Source organism: Bufo bufo, chromosome 8 (assembly GCF_905171765.1).
Source record: "Bufo bufo chromosome 8, aBufBuf1.1, whole genome shotgun sequence".
Taxonomy (NCBI): domain Eukaryota; kingdom Metazoa; phylum Chordata; class Amphibia; order Anura; family Bufonidae; genus Bufo; species Bufo bufo.
The window spans coordinates 209,568,552-209,577,770 of record NC_053396.1 but is presented as its reverse complement, the minus strand read 5'-3'; positions in this window follow the sequence as shown (position 1 = coordinate 209,577,770).

Below are 9,219 nucleotides of genomic sequence, written 5' to 3'. Positions count from 1 at the left end.
CCCCGCCTGGACGTTACTGTCCAATGTTTGGATTATTCCTACCAATTTCTAAATTTCTACGCCATGTTAGTGTCTTATGTGTCCCCTTGTATCCTCGTGTGTCCTGTGTCCTACTATATGTATGCTGTACTTCAGGATATTGACTATGATCTTTTACAGATGATCAGTTGGGGTGTCTGGAACGAGGTCTCCTGGGGGATTACCTTCTGCTCTTCAAATAACATGTATATGGTCCGCTCACTTTTTCCACCATGATTAAGTGTATGTCTTTAAACGTAAAAGGCCTGAACTCCAATGTTAAGAGGAGACTGGCCCTGACGGAGTGTCGCACTCAAAAAGCGGAGGTGGTTTTCCTCCCAGGAGACACATTTCGATGCTACGGGATCATTTAAATTTGCAGCTGGGCTATTTCCCAAAGCGTACTCGGCGTGTAATGATAAGAAAAAGGCTGGAGTGGCAATCCTGCTATCTATTAATTGCCCGCTTCAGGTAACCTCACAGATATCAGATCCTCAGGGTCGCTATATTATTTTGCAAGCAACCTTACATGGTGCCCCTATTGTCCTATGCAATCTATACGCTCCAAACTCTAAGCAGATCTCCTTCCTCACTAAAGTGCTCACGAAGGTTACTCATTTATTTCCAGCAGCACTTATTGTGGGAGGCGATTTTAATATCTCCTTCTCTGAAACGTTAGACAGGAAGACATTGTCGGATAAGCCCCCTTCCAGAGAGCAGGCTAGGCTTTCACGCCTCTTTAGGCGAGTGGTGCCAAAATTTGAGCTGTAGGACTTGTGGCGAGTGAACTACCCTACATCTAGGACATTTACGTTCTATTCACACTCTCGAATTGATTACCTTCTAGGCAATGTCCAATAATGCGCTTAATGACAGACGCGGATATAGGGTCTATCACTTGGTCGGACCACGCACCTATCTTTCTCGACGTTAAACAATAGACATCCAATTACTAGGGTCTGCCACTGGCGTTTAAATGAGAGTCTTCTTTCCAATCCTATACCCAGACAGTCCCTACAGGAGAGCCTGTCAGAATATTTTAGTATTAACCAGCAATCGGTCTCCTCCGTATCTACCCTATGGGAGGCGCACAAAGCCGTCTTCAGGGGTAATTGCATAGCCATTGGAGCTAAAATGAAAAAAGATAGAAATATGCAGTATTGTGCGCTCAAGAAAGATCTGGAGTGCTTGGAGGATCAATTGGGATCTCGCAATTCCCGCCACCTATTGAGGCGCATTATTATGTTGAGAGCTAAGTTGAGAGAATTAGCATTAGTGAAAACAGACAAGCTACTTTTGTATTCCAGGCAGCGCTATTATGCATGGGGAAATAAATCGCATACGCTCCTGGCGAAACAATTGCGAGACTCCAATATGACGAACACCCCGACAGCCATGAGACAGGCGGACGGTACCATTACTTATGACCCCAATAAAATTGTCGCTCTCTTTCAGAAGTACTATGAAAATCTTTACTCTCTCCCACAGCAAGTTCCTAGAGACCCTCTGAGGCAGCGGGAAATCTTTTCCTCCTTCCTCGCACAGTGTAAGCTACCTAAATTATCTAATGACCTGGCAGCTACTCTTAACATTCAGATTACAGCGGAAGAAATATCAGAAGTGATTAAAAACCTTCCTAACCGCAAATCACCTGGACCAGATGGTCTGCCATATCTCTATTACAAGACGTATGTGGATATCCTCCTTCCATATATGGTCAAGATTTTTAACTCTTTCCTGGAGGGCTCCCCTATTTCGGACTCAATGCTTCATTCCTTTATTACCCTCATACCGAAGCCGGGGAAAGACCATATGGATTGTGCCAACTATCGCCCTATAGCCCTCCTTAATTCAGATTTAAAGATATTTACAAAATTACTAGCGAACAGGCTTGTTAACCTGCTCCCGAGTCTGATCCATAAGGATCAAGTTGGCTTTGTGTTAAATTGCCAGGGAGGACTATAGATCTGATAGACATTATTAATCGGCGGAAACAGCAAGCATTAATACTGGGCCTTGATGCAGAAAAGGCTTTTGACCGTCTGAGTTGGCCATTTATGTTTTCTGCGTTGCGATGTTTTGGTATAGGGGGACCCTTCTTGAGGGCCATTAGTGCTCTATACACTTGCCCAACAGCTTACGTGAAAATGACACATGCCCAGTCAAACAAGATAACTATTCGGAACGGAACTAGACAGGGTTGCCCGTTATCCCCTTTACTTTTTATACTTTGCATAGAGCCTCTGGCGGCGCTGATACGAGTCCATCCTGATATTCAAGGAATAGAAGTTAATAAGGTGCCCTTTAAAGTATCACTCTTTGCTGATGATATCCTCCTTACGCTGACGAACTTACATACTTCCTTACCGAATTTGTTTCGGATTATAGAGGAATATGGCAGATTGTCTGGGTATAAGATAAATACCTCAAAAACGGAAGCTCTATCTATTAATGTCCCGCCGGAGATACTGAGTAATCTACAAAGCAATTTCCATTTTAAATGGAACGATACCACCCTCAAATATTTGGGAGTTCAGCTAACAAAAACATATCATAACCTTTATGCTCATAACTTTGTCCCTCTCTTTCAGGAACTCAATTCGCTTATGGCTAAGTGGATGCCCCTGCCAATTTCCCTAATGGGACGTATTGCAGCGGTCAAGATGACCATACTGCCTAAGTATTATATGTAATAGAAACTATTCCGGTTCCCATACCTAAAAGAGATCTGAGAGCTTTACAATCTTCCATCCTTAGGTTTGTTTGGAATGGGAAGAGACACAGAATTTCTTGCAATACTCTTACCGCCCTTAAATCACAAGGTGGATTGGGGCTCCCTGATGTAGCCAAATATTATTGGGCGACGCAATTACGTCGTATACCTGCATGGTCTTCCCTCTTGGCATTTTCTAGATGGATGGAAATTGAGAAGCTGTGGTTAGCCCCTGTTCACCCCAATGCCCTCTTGTGGTCACCATTACCGACCACTTATAATGCACAATTGTTAGGCTGCAGTACACATCCTTTAAGCCGTGGTTCTCCAACAAATTATTCAGATTTGCTGATATAGTAGAGTATAGAACCCTTAAAATTATACAGTTTGAATCGCTCAGGAATAAATACAACCTACCGGAGTCCTCTAGGTGGCAACATATACAAATCCAACACTTGTTTAGAACCCTATTTAATGATAAGAGGGTATCTACTCCGACAATGTTTGAACGACTTTGTAAACTTTCCACTTCCACCAGAGGCCTTATATTAGATATTTATGTTCTTCTTTCAACTCCGGAACCTCCACAGGTTATGAGACATGCATATATGTCTAAATGGGAGAGATACCTAGAGAAGGAAATACCGCCGAGCGATTGGCAGCTTATATGGCGTAGAGCAGCAATGTCATCTACTTGTGTGACCTACAGAGAAAATGCTTATAAGCTTTTGATGTTTTGGTATCATACGCCTCAGATGCTCAAACACTTGAATCCTACTATCTCTGATGCCTGCTGGCGATGTGACTCAGGCCGAGGGTCTTTATTACACATCTTTTGGGATTGCCATGTTATCTTTCCTTTATGGAGAGAGACTCAACAACTTCTATTGCAACTTACCAATATAAAATTCTCACTGGATCCGTATATGTTCTTACTGAACATGCCCCCAGTAGTGCTTTGCTTGGTACTTCACATATTGTCGGCTACTAGACGCCTTATAGCTAAATATTGGAAGAGACGTGACGTACCGACTAGGTCTGATCTGTTCTCCAGTGTTATGGAGGTTAGACGTATGGAATATTTATCTGCACTTATCAATAATTCTTTGGAGAAATTTCATAAGGTATGGCAGTCTTGGGACATGCTCACAGAGACTGATGACTAGTTTCCTTTCTACCGTCCTTCCCCAACCTTTTGTCTACCCTTTTGTGTCTTGTCCTGTCCTATGTTTATGATATTGATACTGATTTTTATTTCTTTTTGCATTGTAACTGCCCAGAAGTAGGCAGTTTCTGCTCAGATATATCGCTACACGAATTGTAATTGGTGAAACTTGACTTGCTTGTTCTGCATTTATGTGGCTTACATGAATTGTCAAAACATGTTTATTTACTGATCGCCTGATGACAGGCGGATTCTCTATGAAAATGTGTATGTTTCTTCTACTTTTATTATTACTTTAATAAAAATACAATTATACAAAAAAATAAAAAATAAAATAAAAAATTTAACTATGCCGAAACAGCCATTTTTTTTTGTCGCCTTACCTCACAAAGTGTAGTACCAAGGGATCAAAGGCTCATGTACCTAATCCTGCAAAAAAATGAGCCCTCACATAAGACAATCACTCAAAAATGATAACCAATCCATTAAAATCTGAGCTGCAAAAGCCATATGGCACTTCTTCCATTCTGAATCCTGCCATGTGCCCCTACAGCAGTTTTTCCACCACGTATGGGGTGTTGAGGATAAAATGGGTAATACATTAGGGGTACTTTTTCTCCTGTTACCCCATGTGAAAATGACAAATTTGGGGCTAAAGCAACATTTTATTGGAAGAAATAAAACTTATTTTTCGCAGTCATGTTTCCAAATTCCGTAAAACACTTAGAGTAAGTGCTCCCCCCCCCCAAATATATTCTTTAAGGGGTGTAGTCTCTAAAATAGGGTCACTTTTTGAGGGTGTCCACTGTAGGGGTCTGTCAGGGTCTCTTCAAATACAAAATGGAGCCTGGCTGCATGATTTAGCTTCTCCGCATAGACACAGTGATACGCCTTGTCAGAAGCATCCACAACTTGACCAAAATCGGCAAAGAGAAGACAAGGGACCCTGCTGCTTCACAAGGTGCCGCCAAACAGCAAGTAGATATGGAAAAATTCTTGCATAAAGCAACGGCTCCTCAACCACAACACACATCCAAGATGACGCGGCTTCAGATGTGGAGGGAGACTCCGACACATGCGGATAGCCTAAACCCATAGGAAGTGATCTCAAGCCCATCACCAAGGCATTTCTAAAGAAAACGATCTTGCATGCCTTGTACCCTATGCTACAGGAACTTTCAGAGATTACGAAAGAGATCCAGACAATAGGACATAGGGTAGAGAAAGTAGTCTCTAGCTCCCTCAACTTCTGAGATCTGGCAGGACATATGGTAAGAGCCCAGGAGACGCAGCTTAACAAAGCCTTCACCTTAATAGAAGATATGGAGAATAGAAGTCGCCGCAAAAACATCCGAATCAAAGGACTGCCAGAGAAATACGCCAGCGGTGCCTTGGCAGATGTGGCGCAGTGAATATTTACCTCTCTTCTAGGCCCAGAAAGAGCTACTAGGATCAATATAGAGCGTATACACAGGGCCTTGCGTCCGACTCTCAAAGAAGGAGAGCAAGCTAGAGATGTTATATGCGGCTTACTTAGCTTTGTGGACACGGCCGCCATTTTAAAAGTAAGCAGAGATAAACCTGACCTGTGTTACGACGATTATCAGATCCATCTATACCAAGATATCTCCCCTACCACATTAACGAAGAGACGCCTGCTCGGTCCTCTTCTACAAAAATTGAGGGAACTCCAGCTGCCCTACACATGGCTATAACCCTTCGGCATGGCGATACATACAAGATGGACGCCGGATCATCATCCACACACCCGACGACCTCAAAGAAGCATGGGACCACCTGGGAATGCCACCTATACTCATACCATCTTGGTTGACGTCTCCTTACCAGAACTACCACACATGGAGCTGTGGACGGTGGTGTCGCGGGACCGACTCGTCCCCTTATACTGTTACTCCCTTATGCTGACTTCGCTTTGTATGGGGGAAGACCTTCTACAGGAGACTCCCCACCTACATGTTTTAGATATACTAAGGGTTAATATGTGGATCAAGCATAATATACATGCTTATACTCTTATATTCACGGAGTAGGCATGATGTGTCTTGGCTCAGGACGTTCTCCTCTTTCCTCTAAGTTTTCTTCCTTTCTATGCTCCTTCATCCCATCCAACTTTATTTCTACCCTTCTGTTTATCTTGGCTATACACTGTATTGCGTAGTTTATGTCACGAGACGCCACACTGCAGAAATGTTTGCCTACGTGACATCTTATATTTGACCAGGTGGCGCACTATTCGCATGCACTCTTCTTATTGGTTGTGTTTCACTGTTTACTATTTGCCTAATGCTTTGCCAGTTGAGTCCAGTAGTAGTGTAAACCACTCTCTTTATTACCCAGATAGATGGCGGATCTTATAGTCGGCACATACAATGTGAGGGGGGGGGGGCTAAACGCACCTAGAAAACAAAATCATGTAATGACGCTACTAAAAAGGGATAGGCTGTCCGTGCTGATGTTCCAGGAGAAGCACTTCAAAACGCATAAAATACCGAAAATACCTACACACTACTTCTCGTCTTGGTTTCACCATCCAAACGATGCCTCAGCTTCAAAGGGGGTGTCCATTGCCTTTCACAGAGATGTCCCCTTTACTTACACTCGCTCTTTTCTTAAAAGGTAGAATAGATAATACGACATACACATTTGCAAATATCTATGCCCGAAACACTTCTCAGGTTTCTTGGATACTGGGCAAATTGGAGGACCTGCAGGCATTCGCAGAAGGGCCTATCATACTGGAGGGAGATATCAATTTGGTTCATAATCCTTCATTGGATTCTTCCTCAAAGTCCTCAGCACAGTCCAGAAATAGTCTTAACAGACTAAGGAACCGTCTGCAATTGATGGGCCTCTCGGATGCCTGGAGGACCTTGCACCCGACTGAGCTAGATTACACCTTCTTCTCAAACTCAAATAAATCCCACCAAAGGCTAGATTACCTTTTTTATCCACGACAGTATCATACCAGCTCTTAAAAAAAGCCAGTATAGGACCTTCTACCTTCTCAGACCATCCAGTCTCAATACATTTGTCCATTAGGGATCTACCTAAGAAGGTCTGGAGACTTGGCGTCTTAATGAAACCTTACTAGATGATAAGAAGGAAGTTGAACATCTTACAAGCCAACTCCGGTTATTTTTTTGAGTCAAATACTACTCCTGATATTACTGAACCTATAATATGGGAAACACATAAATCATATTTGAGAGGCCTCTTAATAGCACTTGGTGTGAGGGTCAAAAAAAAGAAGGGAAAAAGCTATCCTAGATCTCCTATCTCAGATTAGGTCCCAGGAAAAGCTACTCAACAAACCCCACACCCCTCATATTCACTGAACTGTCTAAACCGAGGGATCAACTCAAATTGTTATTGAACACAAAACTAGCTAAAAATGTATTATTGCCAACAAAAAATATACGCTCACGAGGATAAGGGAGGCAAATTAATGACTGCCTTAATTAAGAAGCATAACCACCCAGACAGGTAATGAAGTAACCCGCACTGCCGAAATTGCAGCAACATTTAGTGACCACTACTCCTCATTATACAACCTAGCTAGCTCAAGCACCCCTGCCCGCACATCTAACAAGCAAGCTAGTATTAGATCCTTCTTTGCAGATCTACACCTCCCCACAATCTCCGAGATAGACAAACAAACTCTAACACAACCAGCGACAATACGAGAAGTTAAAAACACAATGCTTTCCTTCCCCTTAGGCAAAAGTCCAGGACCCTGACGGTCTCACCTTAACCTGCTCTAAAAAATTCCAAGATATTTTATTACCTCGCCTGACCCTCTTATGTAATCGACTTCTTTCGGGTAAAGCAAGCTCTTGAATCATATATCACAATACTGCCTAAAGAAGGCAGAGACCCTAACCTCTGTTCCGGCTACAGAGCTAGCTCATTATTAAACGTGGATATCAAAATATGGGCCAAGCTACTTGCTAGACGCCTTACCACTGAAACCTGATCAGATGGGCTTTGCTAAAGGAAGAGAGGGTAGGTTTAACGTATTACGCTTACTCAACTCTATATTTCTAGCACGCTCACAAAACAGGCCACGTTTTGACGGGGTCGCCTGGGACTTCATGCTCCACACACTAACAAAGTTTAATTTTCCGGATGCTTTCATAGAGGCAATCTTTACATTATACACAACCCCATCTGCGCGTGTCAAGGTTAATGGCACACTATCCACCCCTTTCAGCATAACGAACGGCACGAGGCAGGGATGCCCTTTATCCCCTTCCCTATTCATATTGTCTATGGAAGTTCTGTTACAAAAACTTTACTCATACAATTTTCAACCCCTACTGCTCAAACTATCCAAATTACTTACGGAGTATAACTTTCCGTACTTATCTTGGGTAGGCCGCAAAAACTTACTGCAGACTTACATACTCCCCCAGATTAAAAAAAAAGTAAAAAAAAAAAAAAAGTAGACATTCTGGTCAAAGTTGCAAGGAATTAACATTGCTTCCTGTTTGCCAGACAACAAAATCCCAGAGTAGCACGGTACCTGCAGTGCTGGTTCGAATCCAACCAAGGGCAACATCTGCATGGAGTTTGTATGTTCTCCCCGTGTTTGCGTGGGTTTCCTTCAAGTTCTCCGGTTTCCTCCCACACTCCACAGACAGACTGAAAGGGACCTTAGGTTATGAGCCCCATTGGGGACAGTTGGTTGCTAATGTCTGTAAAGCGCTGCGGAATATAGTAGCGCTATAGAACCCTACAATCGCTTACTCCTTCCATAGTGGTAAATTTTCTACAACATGAACTCTTCAAGGTAATATGTTCATTATTCCTATCTGCCAACTCATCAAGTAGACAATTATCTTGGTTTGAACAATTAATCCTACTTCACAACAGCAAAAAAACTAAATCTAACGCATTTATATTCTCATCTTCTGCTTCGTGCATCAGAAGAATCCCCCCCCCCCTTTCTGAAGACATGGGAAAAAGAACTCTTTCGGATGCAGATAAAAAGTATATCTTAATGCACTGACATGGCTTCTCGACTTGTGTCAAGATACAAGAAAACCATTACAAACTTGTATCCGGATGGTATAAAACCCCTGATTTTTTTTATTTAGAATGGGATTATCAGACACAAAGTTATGCTGGAGATGTCATCTATGAGTAGGAACATTGAGTCACATCTGGTGGTCTTGCCCGGTGGTGAGGTCTTTCTGGACAATAATTCAAAAACACCTGAGGGCACTTGGCCCGTCGGATTTTACTCTCATGGCAGGCTTGGTGCTATTGGCCCAACCTTCTCCACGATATCGCCCATCCAAAA